Raw genomic sequence first — 27,040 nt, forward strand, 5'->3', positions numbered from 1 at the left:
TCATAAATCTATGGATTGTGTCAGAACACATCCGAATGACAATATAATGAACACACAGCTATTTTTGAACGACTATCAGTGGAGAACAGCCATATATTAAAATAATTTGTGCGTGGGAATCCTGAGCACTGTATGCTAACAGATAACATGGGCTATTTCAGCAGAGAACACCCAGATCCTGGAAGTCTCTTACTTAAATCAAGGGTTATTCCATGTTCAGCACAAAACAAACTCAGGCAACACTTTTGTATTTTAGGTTTTATACCTTTAGCTTAATTACATGAGAACAACTGTGCAGGTCGTCAATAACTGTTCAGTCTGTTGTGGAAAGTTCTGAAACATTGATTGATACATTATTTGTGGACAGACAAATGTCATACATTATATAGTTTTTCTTTAAGAATAAAAAAGGCAGAAAGCAGACATTACGATCAAGTTATTAAAAGTTCAAACAAATGCTCTAAAAACATACAATAGACCCACACACTGCTAGTACACTTGAAAAGAGATTCACATTTGGTCTGTATACACATGGACACTCACAGCACAAGTCAAGTAGTTTACACCTTTGAATAATCTTGAACAGCAGTTTAAAACAATACTCATCAGCTACCAAAATCATAAGTATCATTTTTGAAAAAAAAAAGTTAATTTATAATCAGATAATAATAATTATAAAAAGAAAGAAAGAACCACACATCTACATAAAAAAAAAAAAATATTCAGGTAAATGGGAATTTTTAATATTTCCATCTGTGTTATGTGAGCTTTGAAAAGGAAGTTCCTCATTTTGACCTTAGGTGCATTTAAGGTGCATTTCCAAAAGTGCCCCAAAAAAAACCAAACAAGATGCTTCTAACTGACCAAAAGCTTATGTTAATGTCACTGTAACCTTTATTCACTTTATAAGGGTGACTGAATTCACTGGAAGAAACGAACACCCATATGATTCTGAAGCAGTAGTGTGGATGGACAGACAAGCGTGTGCAGCGACTAGAAGAAGCTGGTCTTGAGTTTGATGGTGGGAGCCGCTTGTACAGTCGGCTGCTGCTGTTGTCTCGCGGCAGATTTGGCTTTACTGTTGGCTTGTCTGGATCTGATGGCCGCCTCGAGTCTGGTCTTGAGTTCCGGTGCCGCCCCGATAACGGTCTTGAAGGCAGCGGGGGTACAGAGGACCAGTGTGCATCAGGTTCTGGAGGGCGAACTCGTGCAGGCCTTTAGAGGAGGTGGAGGGCCGTGGAGAAGGCCGAGTCATCCAACAGGTATGAGATGAGGGTCGGGACCAGCAGAGCCAGTAACTGCACTCCTGTTCGAGACAGACCAGAAGAGCTTACGGAAAGGAAGCTGGATCACAGCTTAACATGAAAGTGGACAATTGTACAATTACACTAAAAGTGTTTTAATCACCAAAAAAAACTCTAAACTATGAATCAGAGGAGACTGTGTGCGACAGATTTAACAGCAAAGTTTTGATCATGTTGAACACTTAGACATTTGAGTATCAAATTTGATACAGGAGCTTCATAGGGTTAATTGCCAAAATGATTGGCCCAACTAAGCACTTACGGTTCTGGTTTCTTCCCCATGGCTACAAGGCTCTCCAACACTTTAACTCCTTCCTGTACGGCCTGCAGCTCAGCAGGTGTGGACGGTCGACTGTGCTCAACAGCCTTCAGCTTCTCCACCAGCAGCGGAGCCAGCGAGTGAATGTATGGTGTGGAGAGACTGCGACACGAGTGCTGGAAGACAGACAGCAGCAGCTGATAACAGCGGGCCTGAGTCTGCAAAACACACACAAAAAACAAGACCTAACTCAGTGCTTTCGTCAACACAACATCCTTCCTCCTCAGACTTCATTCATCAACTCATAGAGCGCTTTTGCCACGGAGAAGTAGCACATTCTAATTGCACGGATTAAAAGAGGAGAACAGACACCATGATAGCTCACCCAGGGATCAGCAGAGTTGAGTCCGTGTCTGAAACGCTCGATGCAGCCTTCCTGCAGGACGGAGACGCCCACCAGCGCACTGCTGGCCGACAGCAGAAACAGTGTGATGGCCGTCAGCAGACTGACTTCATCCACGCTGGCTCCGCACGCATCTACAGGAGACAGAGAGTCAGAAAAACAGCCGAGCCAGCCGTTGATGCCAAACACAGACACATGCGTGGTCTGACCTGGCTGTGAGTGCTGGAGGACGGTGGCCAGACTGCTCCTGACCAGCGCGCTCCACTGCGCCTGGCTCTTGGCTGCCAGCGGAGAGCTGAGGATGGTTTTGATGGCCTGCAGAGCCGCAGAAACCGGCGCAGGGACCGAGTTATCTGACGTCTTCACCGCAGTGTCTCTCAGCACACCAGTGATCAGGAAGAGCACCGTGGGCAAGATGGTCATGCTTCCTACAGCAAGAAATAAACTATACTTAGTTAAACCGCTTAATTTAACCCTATAAATAATACATGAAATCCTAGGGTCTCTAAACGATCAGCATGATTAGACTGTGTCGCACACAATCTCTTCATGCCTTCTGTCGTCTCATTGATAGAGTTTTTTTTCAAGTCAAAGCTCTTTTAGTGTAATTGTACAAATGTCCAGCTTCAGCTTCACTTGTCTTTCTGCTGTCAAGTCTTTACTGAAGAAATAAATGTTGTTTTTATTACTTCTATATTACTGAAATTGTACATTATTTGTAAATGACTGTAGTACTCAATTTACCTACTTGATGCTTATTTAAAACAAAAAATAATCATTGTGTTGATACAGCAGTTAAGACTGGATCATCTCAGGTACTGGCTTTGGATGTTTTCAAATGTGTCTGAGGTAGTAGTTTTTTCACACCAGTGCGGTATCCACATTCAAACTTTTTTTTTGAGAACTGGCGCTGGTTGAACACTACGATGTTGCACAATAACACAAGACAAACTGATTCAAACTGTTGGTTGAACACTACGATGTTGCACAATAACACAAGACAAACTGTTTCAAAATGTGGAATTGTTCAAAGTGTGGTGATGTGAGGTAGGCGGGGACCGTGACCGTGGCCGCCACCAGACGGTTGCTGTGGTCAGACAGGTGCAGAGGTGGCTGCCTGGCGCTGTCTGTGTCCTGTGCTTTCAGATGAGGCAGGTGACGCACCAAGATAAACACCAGCAGCTCCATCGCAGCAAACACCAGAGATTTTCCTGGAAGAAGCTCCCCGGTTTCTCCTCCTTCCCCCAGCACTGAAACACACTCCTCATCTCCACCGTCCTCTCCAGCTGACACAAAACACACACACACACATTTTTTTAACTGAAAATTGTTTACTATTGTCATTTTGCATTATTGACACACTATTTTCCTATTTAATGATATATAAATAAAGGTGACACACACACACTGAAAATTGTGGCCACATACACCACCACCTACTCTTGCTGCTCCTGACGTGCTTCCAGATGCTCTTGGGGCTGCACGGATGGTTTTCTGCACGACTGTCGTCACCTGCAGCTGCACGCAGGGTGGGTCGCGTGTCAGTAACAGCCGGGTGGAGCACGTTGAGCAGCTCCACAGCCAGCAGCTACCACATCCAGACACACAAACAAACCGGGAATTACACGCTGTTGCCAGAAGTTAAATGCATGTTAAAGATGAACTGCTCTGACCTGGTCCTCTGCGATGTGCGTCCGAGCGCTCGGTGAGTCCAGCAGCGTGCAGAGAGCATGCAGACATGACATCACATCCTCGATGGGCTCCTCGGCCCGAGGGAAACACAGGAACTCGATGCTGATGCCTGAAACGTTACCAGAGACATTAGAGCCCTTTAATTACACTCAAAATGAGTAACGTAGATAATTTACCCAAAAGAAGGTGCAATCTGTCTTTGACGAGGTCATCAGTGTTGTTCCCCGGAGCAGAGGGGGCAGATCCAGTGAGGGGAGCACTCTTGCCCTCCGCAGAGTCTTCTGCCGAACCGAAGCCTGTGCTGCTGAGCCACAGGGCCTCCGCGTGCAGGACAGACGCCCAGGAGCTGCGGTAATGAAGCCTCGCTGTGTCTATGGTCTCAGGAGTGTAGAAAGCCCCTCCTGATGAACACATGGTTAAAAGTAACTGCTGTTACTGGCTTCCACTGAGCAAGTGCAACAACTCAAACCTTTAAAGACCTGCACAATTCAAATAAACAGCTAATGTCCATCCAGAACAAACAATCTCAAATTAAACCATGCAACTCAGATTATTTTACTGATTAAACCGGCTGGGGCACATATTCAATGAGGACTTAACACTTCTCATCAGCAAAACTGCAAGTTTAAAACACTCAAAATGTTTTATTCAATATATATGTATGTACTGAAATGGGTTCATGTTTCAAAATTTGGGTAACACTTTATTTTAAGGTGTCCTTGATACTATTATAATAACAATAAATGATGCATAATTATGTGCAAGTAACCCTGATCTTAAACATATAGTAAGTACATGTAGTTAATATTACTCAGTACTTAAATATATAATCACACTGTAACAAGGACACCTTAAGGTAAAGTGTAATTAGGAATTAGAGGTCGAGCCGAGGTGTTTCATGTGTTTAAAGAAAGACCATAAACATTATTTTGCTGATATTAATAAAAATCTAAATACTGAATACTTCAGAAATAACATTTTAGTCTTAAATCTTAAAGCTCAAAACGGTATTTTTTGAAAACGTTTGTGTTACTACTTCAGCTGATCATTCAAAAAGATGAAGGAGATAAAATATGCATTCTTTCAACCACCTTACAAACAGCATCAAATAAACATTGCTTATGATCTAGTTGTTGTTGTTGGAGTATGGCAATCGCTTGGCATAACAGCAGGTTCTGAAGCTGTGAGCCTGTAGAACCAGAAACAGTGCTGCATTTTGACTTTTGAAACATGCATTTAAGGGCCTGCGGGGCCCCTGGGCCTCTGGGTTTGTCTTTACCTTCAGGCGGCAGCTGACTGGAGAACTCAGCCGGCAGAGTGAGCAGAGCATAGTCTCTCAAACACCCCCAGCCACAGACGGCTGAGAGACGGCAGCTCCGGCTGAACTAAAAGTCATCAGGCTGTCTGGAGGAAGAACGTCTCCATCCTCCCACATCCTCATCCTCACCCGGAGGAGGACGTGCCGGCTTGGACTGAGACTCCTTCTTTATGTTCATAGCCACGACAAACACCTGAAACCAGAGACTGTAAGTAATGCTGATAATGAACGTTGGGAGGATCGTTGTTCTTTGTAAAGCTAGCTGCTGAAGGGGAACCGCTGTAAGTGTTTAACTCACCTCGGCCCATGCCTTCAGCACAGAGAGCTTCTCCATAGTAGTGGCGCTCTCACTGTACAGCTGGCTGGACGGGCTCTTGCCGGTTTGGACCTTGTCCAGAGAGGAGACCAAGAGGGTGTGGACACGCCGCAGGTCATTGAGGTCACTGACAACACCGCTGCCTATCCATGCACTGCACACCTGTACACCGATACATGAGAGGAACCAGTGTCAAACACTGAAGAAGAGGGATAGAAACTACAGCTGAATTACAACTAACTCTGAAACACTTTCAGCAGCTGATTAATCACTGCACATCAAGACATGCTCTGTATTACAAGTTATGTTTGTTACGTTCAAATATGTAATTGAGGGATTATTGAATTTAATATGCACTCATTTGCATGAACGTCCAGAACAAATGTGATCACTGGATAACGTCGGGTTCACAATTCTCGGCTCTATTATCATCACTCTATAAGTCAGAAAATACTGTCAGCGGCCAAAACAACACGTATAGTATTTCCATCATGTTTTAAGGAATAAAATGATATATTAACAAATTCCTCTCTAAAAACCTTCAGAATATAGATTAATAATAATAAATAAATAAAACTGGAATAAAACTGTAAAGTTTGGTGTATATAAGTGCTGCTGAAGTGGAGATTTCTGACACAAGAAAAAAAAGAATGAAGTACAATAAAATACACTTCCACTAGTCAGAAAGAAGACATGTTATGGAATCATTCAAAATTGACCAGTCACTGGGGTGGTATCCTTTCGAAAGGTTCTAATATTAGGTATTAATATGTACCATGTAGGGGTTAATTAGGCAAGCACCTAGACCAAACCTAGGGTACCGCCCCAGTGACAACTTCACACCTTTTTTTTTTTTTTCTGAGAGTGTTGGGTTGAATTTTGCCCAGCTGTATCAAGGCTAGGCTTTGGAGGAGTCTAAAGCTGGGTTTAGCGTGTACCTGGCAGGCTTTTGGCAGTGATGTCTGAAGGTGTATCTGGGGAAAAGGCTGGTCGGGAGTGCAGCACCAACCTGTGGTTTAAGAACATTACAGGGATTCATTTAATGTCAGCATGAAAAGACAATTCACCCCATCTATTTTCTAAATGCATGTTCTAGATCTTATTGTGAACATTCATCCATGCAGCTGTCACTTTTTAAAAATCAAATGTCATAACAGGACGGTCCAGTGAAAACAACAGACTTCTCTCTGATGACGTATGCAGCACTTCTCCAGTCTCTCACATTCATTTGTCTACACTTCTGGAGTGTTTTTTTCTTTATCGATAATCTAGATGCACATCCTATGCAAGAATCTGTCAATACTTCTTTTAATGGCAACTTTAAAATGTGTATACAATGTAAGACAATGAAATAGCATCAAATTTATCAAAGGGAATCTCCTCAAAAGGAGAAATGTTTACCAAATAAAAATCAGCTGTATTTAACTTTTTTATGAAACCTTAATGAGCAAACAAATACTGCTTAATCAAAATGTTAATTCAAAGTATGTTTCTGGTCTTAATGTTTTTCTAACACAAGAGTGACTGCAGGAGCATTAACATGTCTCGTGACCCTGGACCAAAAACCAGTCATAAGGCTCAATATATATATATATATATATAAAAAAAATAAAAATAGGACAATATTTGTCTGAGATACAACTATTTGAAAATCTGGAATCTGAGGGTGCAAAAAATCTAAATATTGAAAAATGAAGTTGTCCAAATGAAGTCCTTAGCAATGCATATCACTAATCAAAATTTAATTTTGATATATTTACGGTAGGAATGTACAAATATCTTCATGGAACATGATCTTTACTTAATATCCTAATGTTTTTTGATATAAAAGAAAACTCTATAATTTTGACCCATACAATGTATTTTTTGGCTATTGCTACAAATATACCCCAGAGACTCAAGACTGGTTTTGTGCTCCAGGGTCACGTATTGTGAAAACTCTATAATTTTGACCCATACAATCAACACTAGGCACACTGAGAAACTGACATTGGCCTGGTACTGCTCCAGTATCACATGACCAGTGAACTCGGGCTCCGGCACAGCGCGGCGAACTTCTTAATGATGGTCCTCGAGAGCCTGCAGGCCGGCCATGCGCAGCTGGTTGCTGTGGTCTGTGGCAGCCATGAAGGCCATGCGAACCAGATCACACAAGTGCAGCACCAGGAAGTCACCTGCAGGAGACACCCACAAATGTATTCATGCCCTAAATCACTTCGACTCATGTCAAGATACAGCTAAATCATACTTTATTCATACTTTAAATGTGAATTGCAATGTTCAACCAAAAACTAAAATTCCTTAAACTAAAATGAATGGCATCCCTCCACAACTACAATACCTTCAGGGTTTTTAGTCTTGGCGACACGCGCAGCGGCCAGGTCAAAGTGGGCCTTGTCTGCATTCTCACTACAGATGAATGATACGGCACAGACAGTCGCAGCAAACACTCGTGTGACCCAGCGAGGCGCCACGGACGGCTTGGACTTGTCATCCTGACCCAGTGATGTGAACATGATGTCATCATCCATCTCATCCTTCTTCTCCAGAAGTCCTCCCTCCTCGTCCTTCCTTCTGCCGACAGATGTAACAGTCCCACCGACCTCTGCCACAGAAGCAAAGATGGATCACACGTTGGAATAAGATCCTGCAGATTACAGTTTCTAACACACAAACCTTAACCTTGAACCTAACCTTAACCTATGTTCCAAGTTTATGTAGTTATCTTATATTACTTAGGTCTTTTTTTAGTTTCTTTAGCGTGTTTTTTGTGCATGTCTGATATTATTGCCTGTCTATCTCCCAAATATTTTCACTATTCTGTGCAGCGGTCAGTGACAGAAATTAACTTTTTTTTTTTTTATAAGGGCCATTTTCTATAATCTTGATGAATGCATCACCTTTTATGTCAGATTCTTACATTTCATCAATAAATTAAAAATAAAAAAAAACAGTTTTTGCAAAGCCAGTGACGTACTCAATGTCAGCTTGCACATTGTTAAAACAATAATTAAGACATTATTGTCATATCGCTCACCCTTAGTAAACAGACTCTAAGTGCACATGCTGTGCAATAAAGTGCAACTGCAACCATGATAATGATCATTATTATTAATGTGTTGCGTGCACGAGTCCACATGGCTCAGATTGTTCTTTTAAGTGGTTGTTACAGGATGCTGGGATGAAAGAAAACATTGACTGTTCCTACAGGGAAAAAGTGGGGCTTGATTTAGTGAAAACCAGTCTAAAGTTTTAGGTTTAGATAGGTTTTTGCTATCCTATCGTTTACAGTCATTAGAAAAATGCATTATTTACAATCAAGACCTGGTTGTGCTGGATTATTTCATTCTAGTCAAAAAGCACTATGATCTCAGCTCAAACCGGTTGTTACCTGTAGTACTCTGCCAGAACATCTTTGCAGAGCTTGAGCCAGTGAGGAAGTTTCCCCACAGCCAGAGACGAGAGCATGTGACCTAACGTGTCATGGATGCCGAGCACAGCTTCCTGGTCCGTCTCCCGTTCCAGCATTCCAAACAGAACACCTTCCAAACCCGTCTCTGTAATGTTCAGATCTGGAAAATGATGAAGAATGACCAAATAAAGAGATGTGTTGCACAGCCCAGTGTTGAGTTTTCTAGGATTGGAATAAAAACTGTGTGGGTGTGCATCAAACATTGTGGGGCATGTTACGCACCTGATGCTCAGTGCTGTCCTTGCTGTCCTCCAGCCCTCCTGGCTAAGACTCATGGCGTATTCACATGACCTCTGGCCGCCGCGCGCTTGAGCCAGCTGACCGGATGACACGCCACCTCTGCGGCCCGCCGTACATCAGGTAGGACTGCACAGAGATGCACCTGTGCACACGGCCAACACACATCACCTACTGCCAACACAACACGTGGGGAAATCTGTTTTAACTGCAATCGCTCCTCCATATATTCCCAATATGCGCTATTTATGCACCATACGGGGGTCACCAAGAAACGCGCAACACAGAGCTGGGCCAACCATGCCTGGACAGGTTGACGTGTCGACGTGCGCAACATAGTGCAGCTGCTTGTCCGGCAGGAGATGGCCGCCGCTGAACCAGCGAGTCCGGAGTGGATCCCTATCATATGGCTCGAGCCCACCCTACCCGCCGAGCGGAACTCTTAGAGTGCGGATCGCGTTTACCTAGGGTCAGAGAAAGTGAATGAAAATAACCCTTCCCGAACACTCTGTTGCTACCAGTGATTGGGAAAAATTAAAAACCGGATTCAAATGAGCACAGGTTCCCCCGTCGATTAATTTCTTTGATTAAATCCAGTTCATCACATTAGGACAATCAGTATTCCAGCATTCTAATAACAAAAAACAACGTTTTCTAAACTGTGCCCAATGTTTTTTCCTTCACATAATGTACAAGACATTCTGTATAATATACAGTTTTCATTTATGTGAATGCATCAACTCACTACACGAGCTGATTCGAGGGGACAAAGTGTGTGCTTTGCTCCTGAGACATGCCGCGCAACAGGGACTAGAGGTGTGTTGAAATGCATATCAAAAGCCTTTTATGATTTGAATTTTATTTTGCATGACCGAATTCTTTACCAAAACAATGGCACATTTCATTGAAATTATTGGTGGGCTGTCGCTGTCTAGGAACTTTGATGTGGGAAACTACTGATGTGTTTACAGTCACAAATGCTATAAATGTTATTTTGGGTCGGTATCTGTTTGGTACCCACGTATCGTCTGTGTGGACCACGGTGGTGATGAGCGGCGACTAGACATCGCCCAAGACACTGATGCACCTACGTGTGATGAGGGAGGGACCGTCAGCAACAGCGTCAGCACCAGAAGTATGACAGGGTGGGCTCCACATAACCGTCGTTGTCGATGGGCGCGCGGGAGGTCCACGATGAGAAGCCAGAGAGAATGCCAGCGCCCACGCGTCTGAAACAATCGCAGAGGAAGTCTCACAAACACTGGAGTTCACGCAGCAGCAGAGGCTCTCTGCTCTATTCAAACAACCTTCTGGCTGTCTCACCATCTCAACCTGGAAACTCCGTGACACGTGGCGTCTTGAGACAGGGGCCGAAGGGATGCGACACTGTTCTTGAGGTGCTTGGCCTGACCCAATGCCACCCACATAACTGTGCTCAGGCGCCTAAAGGCCGAGAGTGAACTTGTCCTGGCCACCAGCGTCACGCGCCGACTTTCCAGCCTGACAGAAGACGGGAGGACAGAAAAAATCTCAACACATGAGGAACAGCCAGAGATCCCAAGCAACAGTCATGCCACGTCTTCTGTCCTGCACAAAGTGACAAAACCATTTGTGAACGGCTCCTGAACAAATCCACCCAGCAACCGGAGCGCCCGGTGCCAGTCTGGCTGTGAACGACCCCCCCCATAGCCACTGGTTACTATGGCATGCCAGGGGATGTCATTCCAGGATAAGTCTGGCTTTATGGCCCCAATGGAATTTCACTTCACCAAAAAGGAAGTCACTTCGAAACAAAGCACATACACAGACTTCTTTCCTAATTCGCAGGCAAAGACCTTTCTTGAATGAACATGCATAATCCCCAGGTTATTGTTGTGGCATCATTACTTGATTTTGTGTATACTGTTTTATGCATGCTTTTATGGTAGAAGAAAACCCTAGTTTTAATATGACCTCACCTATAGAATGTTTTGTATTCCTACGCATTGGTAACTTGTGAGCTATATGAGAGTGAAGTCTTCTACTGTTGATAACTTTAATCCGACATATTAGTGTTTCTAAATAATCTTTTACAATTGTTTTTGCATCAGCACCCACAATCCCGTTTAATACGCAAAACACCATGTGTCAATACAACGTTCATAGAACTTCCTCTTTGAAAGTGTGAGTCACTGTTGGCTCCATGAACTAGCCCGGTGGGTTTGTGACCACAACCGAGTCTATCAGCCGTGCCTCCCCTCCGTCTTCTGCAATGCTCCCTGCACCTTCTGCCTCCGTTTCAGATATTCAGTACCACCTACACGCTCCGGACATAAGCGCCATCCGGAAGACCAGTCCCCCGAGCTGCGCCGGCAGTTTTGGATTTAGGACTAGTTTATGTAGAGTAACTAGGGACTTGCACAATTTATTGTGCATTAAGTTTTCCCCTTCAGAAGCGTATTTTGCTACAGGAAGTTGGAAGGGTTAGAAAGGAATGACCGGCCGTATTCTGAAAGCCCCCCCAGTGATTGCTGTAGACTATGACCTTCATCAAATAGGTGTCTGTAGAATGTGTGCCTCTTCTTCTTGTCTAGCCAGTCTAGTGTAAACAACACAAGAAATGCGTTTAAAGGTGATGATTGGACATTGTGATGGTAGACAGAGTATCAGTTGCGGTGCTCAGCTGGCATAGCTGCCACACTGCCATCGCCCGCTGCATACTTACTATCAAGCTGTGGCTGTGGGCGCTACCTGGCGTTGAAAGACGCTGTCTCCCACGACTTTGTGCCTCCTGCCCAGAGCCTCCCCTTACGCAGCGCAGCGCAGGATGGGGTTGGGGTTGTCCAGTTGCTGCCCATCACCAGCGTAGAGCTGATTTTACGCACCTCCTCTGGGCCCAGACTGCTCTTGTGTTCTCAGCCATGCCCTGTACACACACAGAAGCCAACAATCAACATTAGCAATATCCTACTATAGGGTGATGAACTACACAATACTCCAGTCAGGGAACATGACAACCTTGAGATGCGCTTCAGCACCGCGGTGTGAATATGTTCAGCTGCACGGCCTGCTGACGGACTCCTTTAGCTTGCTTAATGCATTCAGCAAAGTGATCCAGCATCTGCAACCTGGAAGAGATGAACAAGAAATGAAATAAGTGAAAGTAGTGTATTTGATTTTTTTTTTTTTTTTTTTTAAGTACAGATGGACTTTGGACTGACAAAATCTCACTATCGTCTGTGACCCCAAAAAACATCAAATACAGAAAGAAGAGTAACTCCAACACAATGCTGACTGAAAGTACCTGTGTTTGAAAGAGACGTGAGGAAAGACGACTCCAAACAGAGCGACAGAGGCGTCGATCACAGACACCGAGAGCGGAAGCAGCGTCCGGGCACCGTGCCCTCCACTGCAGGGACCTGCGATAGGAGTAAATGGAGGACGGTAGTGCGTTCGAGTAGCGCCGCTGCTTACGCTGTTGGGCTGCAGCTGCGTCACCACAAACACATCAGTGAAAGGGATGCACGGACATTATCAGACCGCTATCGGTAAAGTCTATTGTTTATTTAGGGGACCGGCTGGTGACATGGTAAGTAAAAGTACAATACAAATAACATTAAGATGCAGTGTCTGTTTTGAATTTAAAACGATCAGAAGCTCTAGTTTCTGAATCTATCATGCATCTGTACGTTAGTTTATTAAAGTTAATTTTCAAAGCTTTCAACTATACGCTTCGGTTAAAAAAGAAACTCAAAACTAACGCAAAGTTAAAAATAATTTTTCGCACAGGAGAGAGACTTATAGAGAGAGAATATATATTCGGCAGCTCTATCAGACGCACAACTTTTAGAAAATATCGTCAATCGTGCGAAATCTAATATCGTGCATCCCTAGTGTGGAGGCGTTTTCAATTAATGTCAGGCTTCATTATGCTGAAGTCATTGCTTAAATCCTGTGCACTAGGAAGGAAAACTGCAGAGAATTACACAGAGGCTTTTTATAATGCATAATATAAAATGCACAGCTGTCATTCAACCATCAAAAGACCTTTTCTGCATAGGTGCTTTACAAAAGTAATTACCTGATCTTCAATGGAACTTATGATCGGTTCCTCCTGAGCCACGAGCCCATCAACACGCGCTGTCGTCGTGTGTGTGTACGAGGCTGAGCGCAGAAGAGGATGTGGCTGGTGGTTGGCCGAGGTTATCCTGTGAGCGTGGAACTACGCTGCCACCCATCTCCCTCAGATAGGCGTTAAAACTGCCTGTCGGCGTCAAGAGAAGATCAGAACTCAAGTATCAAGTCGCTCAAGTCATCAGCGCTGGACAAGCAGACAGTGAAGTGTTTGTAGAGGACTTGTCGCTTTACGCGAGATGTCGTTCGTCGCGTGTTGGAAACAGCAGGGCCAGGATGGTGTGCGGATAGAGGCATGTGCCGGATACAGCACCGTTGGCGCCTCGTGCTGGCCCGTCGAGATTGAGCTAGACCATATGACCAATTGATTCACTGCAGGAACACTGCACACCAAAATAACACTTCACTACGAAGACAGAGCCTCTGGAAAACATTCCTGGGGTTTCCTACAGACATGAACCAGTTAAATTTAAGACTTTTTAAGACCTTTTTAATACCACCTTATATATGAAATTTAAGACCTAAACCTGTAGCAATGTAAATACATATTTTATTACATTCATATATATATAATATTTAGTAATGTTTAAATTAAAAAACAAAATATCATTGCTGTAATAAATGATATTTATTACTCCTGATACAGTAAACTTTTAATCGGCAGACACTATTCCATACAAAATATCCTGCAAAATAGCACTGCATTACTGAGATTTTTGGTGGAGTAAACAATTTATTCTGAAGCAATATTTTTCATCGGTGTTCTGTTCTATCAGCTTTTACATACTTAAATCTGCATATTTTTATTTACCTGTACAAAAGCCTATGTTTAACCTTTTAGATGTAGCCATCATATTACATATCAAATTATTACAATTTATCAGTAAATTCAATATACACTATAGGCCTGCTACAAGGCAGATTAAATAATTTACACTGCAAATAAAAATAAATTACAACTGCAATAAATAATGTTATTAGATTAATGTTTTAAATGCATTTATGAATATACAAATAAGAAAGGTTGAGGAAAATGCATACTTTCTAACATACTTCTCAACTAAACTACCAGTAAGTGCAGGTGGGTTAAGTCACTTAATGAGTGAGTCACTGAATCATTATTCAACTGATTGAGTGTGTTATCATGCTGGTATCTTAAAAGCTGACTCCTAAAGTTTTTGATATTCTTCATATTCTGCAAATAGAAATTAATCTTTTCTAATAAGTTTAAATTGATTTTTACCATTTATGGGCATTTTACCTTTATAAAGCCATTTATTCTATAACTGTGCATTATCTTTTTGAGTCAAAATCTTACATTTAATCAGTGAATTAGAATAATAAGACATTTGGGCTGTTATTAAAAGTGAAATCGAGTATCAACAAAATTCCTCTTTAAAATCAGACATAAGCTGCACCTGAAGTGGCATTTTAGAAGTATTTATACTGTTTAATGCAAAACATGAATGCATTTAACCTGCAGTTACAAATGCATAAATAATCTGATATATTAAACATAAAAACGCTGAATACCGATATTTGAACAATAATAAAAAATGAAAAAGATACTTTAAATGTGAAATTAAAACCGCCAGCAGGCGGGCAGAAAGTCACTGTTAATAAGTAGACACAAGCATTGAACCGACCCTCATTTAAAGGGTGATTCATTCAGGAACAAAATGGCAACGCTGTAATGTTTCTCAAAGACGCAAAACAGCGCTTGGGATTTGTTTGGAATTATTTTGTTGGCGAAATTTATAGCTGAGTCTCCAATAAACCTGTGATCACCATTTGCAGGAGTGAAAGAGTTAACTCAGGCTGCCAATATTGACAAATCCACTGGTAAAACATTCACTGTTGAGAATCATTTCTCATGTCAAAAGTCTCTCACAAAGAACCACAGAACCAGCAGAACAGTTCCAATGATCTGCTAAACATTCAGTAGCTTCTGGATAAAAGAGAATCGAGACATTTTAAAGACTTTTTAAGGCCTTAGAAAAACATTCACTGAGGACCCGCGGACACCCTGATTTCATCAGGACTGTGTGAAAAGACAAAAACCACCTAACAGCAGAACATGAGATCTTTCTTCTATAAAGATGTAGGTTTGTATTATTGCACAAAGACTCAAATCTAAAAAGGTTTTTTTTTTTCTCTCAGAATTGTGAATTCTCAGATCTGGGCCTGGTCAGAGAAAAGTCTGAACTGTGCAACATTTCTTGGAACTGCAGAAATAAGAGTCAGGGTAATAAGCACTTAATAACATTGTGTTATAAGTCTCACCAAAAACCGAAAAACTCAGTTATACAGTGCAAAAACAGACCAGTTTTTAAACTGATAATAAAACGCCTTACTGTGTCCAAGGTTCAGTACAAGTAACAAACAGTTCACTGGTTTCATAACATGCGAACATGTTCATCAAAAAGACTACAAACACAGATGTTTTGATAAGCTTCTCACACCAAATGGGTGTGGACGGGCCAAATTACAGCTGACATCACTGTAAATAACTCAGATCAGTTGCTTTTTTAGTTTGAGTCACCTGACGAAAACAGAATGATACACCTGTTAACTTCTCAGGCCTCCAATCATTAAACATGAAACAGTGTATAAATACAGTGAAGGTGCTGTCACACTCACTGAGAGACATCATGGTCATGAGCAGCCCCGGGATGTACGCCACATCAGCCTGCGGATCACGTCCTCCGTCAGCAGCTCTGGACAATGTGCCACAAAAACGCGCGATGGCTGGCGCAGGAACAAGCTTATAAGTATTTTTTCACAATGCATATTGAATAATAGAGCAGAGAGCGTGACGGAGGGATGAATTCAGATGTTTTACCGCGACAGCCGGGCGCCGACCCCTCCAGCATCACCTGCCAGCTGAAGGAGTCTCCTCTGGCCTTCTCAGCCTCCAGCCCTCTTCTGAGCCGAGTGGAACACCGCTATCACCACAGCAGCAGCATCTTCGGTAAGTGGTGGCCACCAAAGACGGTCCTGAGACTTAACATCAGAGGGGCTTCAGTTCACTGCCGTGTTTCTGGCCTGAGTCTGAGAGGTCATGTGCTTGTGGACTCACCTAAGGTCATGAGGGCTCCTAGCAGCAGCCAGCCGGCTTGAGTCCGCTGGAGAGACAGACGGCTGTTCTGGGGCTGCAGAGCGCAGCAGATCTTCAGCGATACTCACCACCATCTGAAAGACATTCAAGCTGTTACACCACAGGTGCTGCTCTTCAGGAGTCTGCAATAGTAGCTTTCTTTAAAGCATTTTCAGCCTTTTGTGCCACTTAAGATTTAAGACCAGTTTCTAATACTGCACCTTTAAAGGAAAGTTTCATGCCGTCTTTTTATGGTGTCATTATTTTGACTTGTCCATCAATTTGTAAAGATGAATGCAAGTCACACTAACAGTAATGCATTTTGCTATGGAGGTCATGAGGGACGCGACGATACAAACATTCAAAACATGATTCCTCTCAGACTGTGTAAAACCAGCAAGACCCTTCATATTTGAGAGATGTGGTTTAAACTATGCTCACTGGGCTGGCCATGCCTCAATCAATACAACCTCTGCATCCGCTAGCCATAATGTGATACCGATTCGTGCTCCAGTTTGCTCTCCCCTTTCGATATGTCTGATGACATGTTTTTACCGCGCCCTCACTTTCAGCCGCCTGAAGGATCTCAGTCTGACCTTGCCCTTGGAGTGGAGGACACTGATGCACTCCCCCCAGCAGAGCTGCCATGGCGAAGAGCTGTCCCATCCACTCACCGGCTCGGGAGCGAGTTCTTCACGGTTGTTGATGCACTCGGCGCTTAGAGCGCTCCAGGAGAGGCCGTGAGCTGGAAAGCGCAGAGCCACAGCCACGACACGCGCAGACACCAGGCCGCAGCCAGACGAGCAGCCATGCCGGGTTGCAGCAGCAAGCACTGATGTGCCCTGCCTCAAAAACCTGCCAAAACGGCAAAAGCACAAGACGCCCGGTAGTGCAGCGAAGTGGATCAACTGGCCTGTCTGTGCACAGGGGCCAAGCTGCAGGCATGATGCAAATTTAAAGTGGATAAAAAATGACATCCTTTCACTTATTTACCCACCCACATACTGGCACAAAGACTTCTGAAACAAAAGGTTTTATTTCTAATGCGGAGAGCTTTTGGATTAAACTGCTTGATTCAGACTGATTTTGAAGTCTCAAATGCTAGTGGAATGGATTTCAAAAGAGCTTAAGGCAATTGTTCATTACACACATCGTGAAAATTAATCAAATTTCATGGGTTTGAATGCTATGATGGCAGGATCTTCATTTTGGTGATCTACCCTTCAAATAAGGGTAAGTGAATATTTGAAAAGAAGGCATTGCTAGCTACTAAAATGTGGTTAATTACTGTGAAGCTATGCAAAGGGGCGATATATCTACTGTGTAACTTTCAGAGTACTATGTATCAGATAACAAATAACTATGTATATTTAAAGTAATGTTTAACCTGCATATTATATTTACATTTGTATGCATACATTACAGTCACGTGAGACTCTGCAGTTCCAGGTGCTTGTATATGGTTTGTGTGTTTTTTGTCTAAGGTTTCATGGTTATACGTGGACATACATGTCTGGTTTTGAGAGACACATGGTCCTTTGTTGGTGTTCACAGTTCAGTTGTGGGTGATAGTTCACTTGAGCACTGATGGTAATGATTTTTAAACATACAAAGACTTTTGATTTTGAATTCCTGTCCAACTTGGGCAAGACTGACACTCCATTTTATTTGTACCAAACTGCAACACAGTGTGCTTATGTGCAGTTTCCTACCGACAGAAGTTTCCTGGATCAGAGGGGGAAGCTGTAGCGCTCAGACTCCGGACCAAACTGCCCAGCTCTTTGAGAGCACACACCATCACAATGCTGACTGGTCGACACGCCTGCGGCCCCGTGCCCGGCCCTCACTGCTGGGGTCATTCACTACAGCCTCTGTGAGAGAGAGAGAGAGAGAGAGAGAGAGAGAGAGAGAGAGAGAGAGAGAGGGATGGAGAGAGAGTGTGTGTGAGAGAGAGAGAGAGGGAGAGAGGGAGAGGACGCACACACGGTCAGGAGGTCAGGAGTTGATGTGACCAGCCATGAACACTGCCTTGAGAAAGCATGCTGTTATTAAATGGGATTTAAGCCATTATCTAAAACTCAAGAGTATGTAGGCCTCGTCAGCAGCTATTCAATCACTCAACAAACACCCGAGGCCTACACGAATCCACACTTGATCAGAGATTAACTGTGGTATTCAACTGTCCTTCAAATTGTGTTTGAACAATGTATCCAAGAAGAAAGTGAAAGTGTTTTTTTAGCACAAAAAAGAACCTGAATCTAGATCTTAATCGACAATGACATCGTGAGCTCAAATCCAGCTGAGCACCGCTGTGATTTCAGACAGAGGGAAGAGTGTGTGCTGTGTGATCTGTGTCTTACCCACGGCCTCATCTGTTTGTTGATGGCCAGGCAGATTTCCTTCGCAGCAGTTATTTGAGCTTTCTCACCCAGCAGGCCGCCCAGTGACGCCATCGCAAGGCGAAGGACACGCAGCGGCGTGAATACACCGCCTCCACGTGAGTCTGCGTGGCTCGCGATGAGCCACCAGCTCCAGCAGATGAGACAGAAACACTGCAAATTACGCTCCAGCCACTGACCGGCCCAGAGTGGTGACGGTAACACAACATACGCCTGTGTGGAGACACAAACACTCAACATCATCTCACTGAAACACCTTCATAATCAAACTCTGTTAGCGCTTCAGAGGTGGGAGTGATTGTTTCAGTCTCACCTGAGTGGACGCCACTGCACCTCTCGGCTAACTGACGCTTCTCCCTTCAGCATCTCACCACCTCCGCTTCAGGAAGCCAGAGAGCCTCCTCGAGAAAGCTCCGGCCAGCCCAGAACTCCTCTAGAGTCGCCTCATTTTCCTGGACGATGAGACTGACACTAAGAGCAGATTAGAGAACAGCTCACACACATTCCTCACTGATATCAGTCAACACAAATCACCCAAACGGCCCCTCATTAAACTTAAAAAAAATCCAAAACATTTGCTAGTAATTAAGGATGACTGAGAATCTGGTTGCAAAGCTGAATGAATTGAAGTATACATGCCTACTTTTTTTTTAAAACAGTATGTATAGGGGCCATGCAATGCATCACGATTTAGATAGTGGCGTAACACTGAGAGTTCTGCATGTTTAGTTTAGCAAGTGGCATCTCATAAATATATAATGTAATCGTTTTTTTAACCCACTTTTTTTTAATCCTATTATCCATCCCACTGGATCAAATAGCTGAGATATGGTGTTAAAATTATGGGATGTTTGTTTTACATGCCCTATTGTAAACTGTACACCACTCTATAATACACCTCACCTCTCACAGAAGCACCCTCACTGTGCACTGCAGGCTGTGAGAGATGAAACAATTGCTAGAAGCTCACTTCACTTTGCAATACAAATCTGCGAACTGTTACAGTGGCCTTTCTGTTTGGTATGGCCGCTCTTAGCTGGGCGATGTTCCCTGTGGCAGTGTGGATACAGCCACGCATTCTGTACGTGAGAGCCTTCCAAAACTTTTTGCAGAAACACAGCGCAAGCCATATTCTCTCCAGTTCAGTGGTCCAGATGAACCACGGCCTCGTTCTGCAGCTCTAACAAACACTGGCCAATCACAGGAACAATCACATCAGCACATGACCACTTCACAGTGAGCTCTACTAAACATCCACTCACAAGATCTGTGCACACACTACCATCACACGTTTAGAGGCAGGGGGATGTTTATTTAATGTTTTTTTTAGAAGTCTCTTCTGCTCAAGGCTGCATTTAACTGATCAAAAGTACAGTAAAAATGTGAAATATTATTTAATTTTAAAATAACTGTTTTCTATGTGAATCTCTGTTAAACTGTATTTTATTTCTCTGTATTTTCAGCATCATTACTCCAGTCTTCAGTCACATGATCTTCAGAAATCATTCTAATATACTGATTTGCTGCTCAAGAATATGATGATTTATCAATGTTGTGCTGCACAATATTTTTATGTGGAAAAAGTGATGCATTCATTTTATTTTTTGTTTTTCAGATGTGTATAGAGTTTTAAAGAGAAAAATTTTTTTTTGATAAAATAAATAAATTTTTTACAAAAGAGAAAAAAAACAAAAAAAATATTTCTGATAGTGTGTTTTTTGTTTTTTTGTGGAGTGTTGTGACTTATTGCTTTTAGAAAAGAGCAGCAAAATAAAAACTACAGCAATGTTCAACAAACCGACCTTATTACATTTATTAACAAATAAACTGTCATAAAAACGTATTGTGTCGTGTGTATCAACATTGACTATGTCCACTGGAGGTGCTGTTCCAGATCAGGCCGGTGGTAGGCGGTCTCACCTTTCGCGACGGTAGCGTGGCTTCCTGCCATTGATCGGTCCGTCAGCATCGAGCCGAGGCGTTCTTGTAGATGTCTCTGTGACAGGAGGCGCTGGCGCCGCTGAGGCCGAGGACTTTCTGCAGACTGAGCAGGATCTCCCCTCGACCCTGAGACTGAGACACACCTGCGACAGCTGTGAGAAACCACCTGCGCTGGATCTGTGCAAGGCTGAGCACTGCTGTGTCTTCCCCTGCGCTCTTCAGAGCTTTCAGAGGAGGTTATTGATGTGGTTTCAGGGAAAGGCTGCCCCAGCATTACGCCCATCCCTCCTGGGCAAAAACGTACCGACACACGCCTAACACCGCAGCAAGCCGAGAACACAGAACACACACATCTGATGCTCCAGAACACACTTCCCGACACTCTGCCAATGATGACAGACAACAGAAAAAACTCCTTGAACAAACTACAAACACAGCCCTCAGTCTGCATACATGGGGTCAAAGACGAAAAAGTGGTTTAAGCATATAAAAAAAAAAAAAAAAAAAAAAAAAAAAATAATACTGCTTTAAACTGTTGTAGTTTTTCCCCAAAAAATGCAAAAAAAGTTTCATGTTTTATTTAATATGTAATTTTGTTTTGTTTTTCTGAGCAAAAAATAAATATCATACATTTTTTCCCTGATTTACAGAAGACACCCAGTAAAATGTCATTCAGTGTAACAATCTCGTCAGGCATATTTACAACAAAAATCAATTTATGACATATTAAAAGACTTATTACTTTCACCTCAAATACTAATGAGTTGTAATTCTACATTTTTAACATTTGCCAATATCCCAGGTTTTGCCCATTTGTCAGTAAGAATTTTTTACTAATTTAAAACACAATAAAATTTAGTATGCTCCATTATTCTTTCAGATGTTTTAATATGTACACGCCAGAATAAGCATGTTGTTTGAATTTTTGCACAAATATTGTTTACACTGAATGACAATGTAACATTATTTCAAACAAATTTGGTGCATTTTATCCTCCAAAAACTTATTTGAAACCTTAAAAGTAGACATTTTACTTACATTTAATGTGCTTTCTATGGACACAAAATCACTTTTGTACATTTCTTTTGATGCGGACATCTTAACATCTTTGACCCACATATATATATACACAATACACAAGTCAACATTTGAAGTGGATCAAAACCTTTCAAAACCAAAACGTGTTCTTGTCTTAACTTTTTTGATCCACTTCAAATGTTGACTACTGTATATAGAGCTATGCAGTACTCTAGTGGTTACACTAAGGCATAACATATGAATATTATTTTTCTGGCCAACAGATGGCTCTATTTGAATGGGATCTTAAACGTCATTTAAACACTCATTAGGAATGACGGCACGCATCAGTGTGCGCGCTTGCACACCTCACAGTTTAGGCGGGTACATACGCGGTGTCGTCTTTGCTCTTGATGATGTCGCATTTGCACTTGTCGTGAGCGTCTGGAAGAGACGGTGAAGGTGCGTTCCTGATGCTGTAGAGCACCGCCAGGTTCTTGGCCAGCAGTTTCCTGGTGGGGGGCCCGGGGGAGCTGCTGATCAACCCCGTCAGCTGCTCCACCAGCTTCTTCTGCTTCTCCTTCACATCCACCTGCGCACGAGCACGCGGCGCAGATCAGACCGAGGCCATGATTTGCGACACTAGTTTATTCTCATAGACAGGTTTTACCTTGTTGGCAGCTATGAGCACTTTGTCCAGGAACCGGGAGCCACTCGAAGATGAAGACGGCTCTCTTGGCTTCCAGTGATGTGAGCCAGAGAGCCTCCTCATTGAGCAGCAAACTGTGCGCCAGCTCCATCCTGACACTGTTTAACACCTGTCCGAATGAAACAGCTGTTCACTGAGCAGCATTATCAGCGCCACAGTCGCTCATCCACGGCCTAAACCGAGCAGCTAACACACTGGAGCCTGATAAACAAACCACGCTTAAATGGTAGCTTGAAGCGTATGTTTATCAAGAGCAGGTTTGGTGTAATGACGTGATGTGACTAAAAACAGCTAGATCTAGTTTGTGAAGTAAACGTTATCTTACCTGTTTTCCGTGTAGCGAGCTTTTTATGTTTGTGTGGAGATTGGTTAGGAAGGTTCCTGCGAGTCACTTCCGCTTCCACAGCCAATGAACGGAGAGACTGCAGTCACGGTGACCGGTGTCACGTGACTCTCGGTTCAGTGGGCGGAGCAAACATGAATATACATGAGTTTCCCGGGCACGCGCGTGGAACTGAGAATTTTAGTTCACGCTCCCCTGTAGCTCAGTAACTACTGGAATATTAATATATATAACTTCGCAACAGTTTATAATGTGCTGCATTCTTTGTGTAAGGTTAGGATGAAGCGCAGCATTGCATTGATTTCAGTTCGGTGTGCTTTGAGTGCAGTAACCGAGATAAACTGGTGTCTGTGGACTAATCATTTTTCATCTATCCTGGTCTGATTGTTCTTAAACTATTATATTTACAAAATGAACAGGAATCTAAGACCACACACATACACAGGATAAGTACAATTTGGATTAAATGTATGGACAAAAGTGTACAAAGTAGCCTACATTTTATGCTGTAAATGAGAAAACAAATAGTTCACAGCATTTTATGGAACAGAATGAGCAACTAATTTGATGTTAACAAAATAATTTTATTTATTCTTCAGATGTTCATAAGTGTTCCTTGTTCATGTTCACCAACTGCATTTATTTGATTAAAATATAGTCAAAAAATAATGTGAAATATTTTTACAACTTTTCACAGTTTTTGTTTTTCTCCTGTGATGTCAGATCTCGACTTCTCCACTCTTCAGAAATCATTCTAATATGCTGATTTGCTGCTTAAGAAACATTTCTGATTGTTATCAGTGTTGAAAATGGTTGTACTGCTTAATAAAGTGTGGAAGTACACCATTTGTATAATGAAAATAAAGAAATCTGCACATGTTTATTGTAAATGTCTTCTACTGGCGTATTTTATTTTTGATTGCTAACACATTATAATTCATTTGGCCCAATTTTCCAAACATTCATTCAGTTCTCGAAACAAAGACACATTTCTCAAAACATTGAACACATTTTACCTGTATTCACACACATTCCAGGTTGCTCTGTGTTTTCTGAAAAAAATCTACACAAAAGTGCCCTCATTTTGCACAGATTTAACCATGTTCTCATTCAGAAACACACAACACAGTTACCTCAAGAATCAGCAATTGCATCTCAAAAGTGTTTTCACCAACAAAAATGGTTTTAAGTCAGTTATTTCTATCTTTTGCTGTAGTGTGTCAGTAGGAAATATCAGTTTACATTTCCAAACATTTATTTTGCCATTAATTGTAATAATCCAGAGAGATTTTTGTCCGCACAAGGAGTCTGACAGCAGCCAGTGCTTCACACAGAGATGTGATCTGATCATCATCAGTCTATCTGAGATTATATGAAGAAACAGAAGAAACTGAGACAGACTCAGTCCAGAAGAACTGTGCCAACGTCTCCAAGATGCTTCAAGAAACCTTCCTGCAAAGCTACAGAACTGTTAAAAGTTTTAGGCACTTGAGTAAAAATGCTCTAAAGTGAGAATGCTTTCAAAAATAATGTCATAAAAACATTTTATTTATTAAGTAACTTCTATTAACTAAATCAAATCAACATTTGGTGTGACCACATTTGAAAAAGCTTTGTTCGAGGTACACTTGCACATAGTTTCTCAGGTAGCTTTGCAGGAAGGTTTCTTCAAGCGTCTTGGAGACGTTGGCACAGCTCTTCTGGATTGAGTCTGTCTGTTTGTTCTGCTTCTTCATGTAATCGCAGACGGACTGGATATATATAAATATGGTGAGCGTGATTTGACCAAGTGCATGTTCCTGGAACATCATTCCAATCATTATTGAGGGATAACTCTTCAGGAAATATCAGTTTTAGTGAGCTTATGATCAGTCTTAGGTGCTTCTTCACCTTGTTAATCAGATATCATTTCCTCACATTTATTTTAGGGAATAAATTATGGGTAGAGTTAGGTTTAGGGGTAGGGATTGGGTTTAAGTCTGTATTTTTTGGACAGTAATGCTGATCCAGGAACATATCTTACTTTGCAAAATCCACAGCGACCATATAAATATATATCTTACAATTTTAACAAAAAACAGTGTTGATCCCCAAACTTTGTGTTAACTTCCTGTGTGTAAAGGTCATAGCAGTTCATAGCTGATCTGAGGGGTGTGTTGTGTTCATTCTTTATTATTATTTTTTTATTATTATTATTTAATTGAATACCTTTAATTATATACATTTTGCTAAATTTCGAACTATTTCTTTATTAGTGTCTGTGGTGTTACACTGATAACTTTAGATATGAGATTTTTATTTAGTTTAATCTAAATTTTGAATCTAATATAATAATAGAATATTCATAAAATACAATAATCTTATTTAGTCTTAATATTTCCAAAGTGTCTTGAAAACATCACAATGGCAGCCCCTATTTTAAAAAGTCTGGATTTGTGTAAATTTGTCTGATTTTGGTCTCCAATGGGGAAATTATTGCTCTTAAAAAAAAAAAAACAAAGAAAAAAAAAGAAAAGTATTTTTTACAGCTTTTCGTTTGTCACTGCAGTTGAAGAATGACAGTTGAAGAGTGGTGTAAATAAATGGCTCAGGAGAGAGTGAGTTACAGGTGATGTCAGTATTCTGCTCTTCAGTTTGATTTTGTTCATATTAAACCCAATCAGCATATATACAGTCTGATGTGTGTAATATCTGTGCTTGAACAGTTTCTAAATAATCCACCAAATATTGTTGCTCTGAACACACAGTGATTCCCAAAATGACAGCATGTCTGCAGACTTGTCAGGTTAGTATCATGTTTGAAGTTGCATTGATTTGAGATTAATCTGAGTGTGTGAAATCCATGTTTTATCCTGAGCACAGAGTGCAGCGAGGAATCATCAAACTCCAGACAGCAGATAAGTGGTATCTTTTGTCTCTTATGATTGGATATCCGATCTATATGATTTAGGAAGATTGTATTTCAGGGTTTCTCTGATGACTGTTACACAGCTAACAGCTGCTTATATCCCGAGCATTTTGTAACCTTGTTGGGAACGTGCCTGGAGTGTTTCTCGTTGATCTTAAGCCCCTGAGGCTACATGCTTTGGACTTTTTGTAAAACAGGGAACCCGATGTATTTTTCACGGTGTACAGACAAACAAAGTTTCTTTGAAGTGGGTGCATCTTTGGAGATGGAGCCAATTAAATTAAGATTAAATTTAGATTAAAATTAAAATGGATGAAAATTAGAATTCCTTTAGATAAGGTTTAACACTATTTCCTTAAAGTTGTTTTGTGTTTGATGAGAAATAAAACCAAAAGCTGATATTTTTAATATTAAAATTTTTTTTATTTTTGTGGTGTACTTCCATCAGTGTCTTTGCAAATCTACATCACTATTAAACTGACATGACAGACAGTGATTAACCTCACCCTTCTGTCTCTATACATAATGAGACATTTGCATAGATGGGCAAACATGATCGGCTGATTTTGTAAATGTGGCCAGTTACATTCGTATTAAGAACCCAGTTTCTGCTCGTCTGGGTTATAATTTAAATTAATATCTTGCATTTACAAAATGAGCCTACAATAGCAGAAATAAGTCTTTTTAATGAAAGTGACGGTCCATGTGTAATTAAATTGGCAACAAAATAAAAATGTTAAATGAACATTAGAAATGTTAAATGAACATTAGAAAAAAAAAAGACAATGTTGTTCAGTTTAGATTATATATATTCAAGAGCAAGAAGAGGCAAAACTCAGTTCGGTGCTGAATTGGGCTCTTTCACATCTTTTTGTGTTTGCATGTTTAAGGTGAGGTGTATTTTTTTGTTTAGGTGCAGGAGTATGAAAGGAAAATAATGACAAATGTCTTCAAAACAAAAAAGCATGTTGAGTTACATTAACTGAAAAAATAATGCATTGCATTAACAGTGCTTGCATTTTCATGCCTTGTTTTTTCAGGGTTTGCATTTTCAGGGTCTTAAATTTCACATAGTTGTTTATTTAAGCTGTCAATATTTCAGTTCAAAACATTTCACTCACATTTTCATAATTAAAAATTAAATAATTCATGTTCACCTTCCAAAGTTCACTTCTGAAATATTCAATCTGTTTAAAAATACAATCTATAATATTAGACAGGCAATTTTCAGTCACTTTTATTTCACTTTCCAAATTCGCTTCCACAAATTCAGTGGTTCAAATTCGGCAGAAAATCCAGCCCTGCACATCCGGGTTAAAAATCAGAGCAGAAAATCAGATTTAGTGAAACAAACACTTGCAATATGCAAGATTTGTTAAAATTTGCTTTATTTACAGATATTGTTAATAATCTTATTACATACCTACTGGTAGATTTTTGCTTAACTCCAAAGGGTGTTTGTTTATTTTTCAGTTCAGAATCTTTTTAAATTTGACAAAGAGTGGCTTTATA

At 41.4% G+C, this 27,040-nt stretch overlaps 1 pseudogene; it reads right to left on the reverse strand.

Moving 5' to 3' along the window:
• Window positions 1–469: 469 nt before the first annotated feature.
• LOC122147146 lies at window positions 470–22,746 on the reverse strand (annotated as a pseudogene).
• Between the last annotated feature and the right edge of the window lie 4,294 nt (window positions 22,747–27,040).

Source organism: Cyprinus carpio, chromosome A13, assembly GCF_018340385.1.
Source record: "Cyprinus carpio isolate SPL01 chromosome A13, ASM1834038v1, whole genome shotgun sequence".
Lineage (NCBI taxonomy): Eukaryota > Metazoa > Chordata > Actinopteri > Cypriniformes > Cyprinidae > Cyprinus > Cyprinus carpio.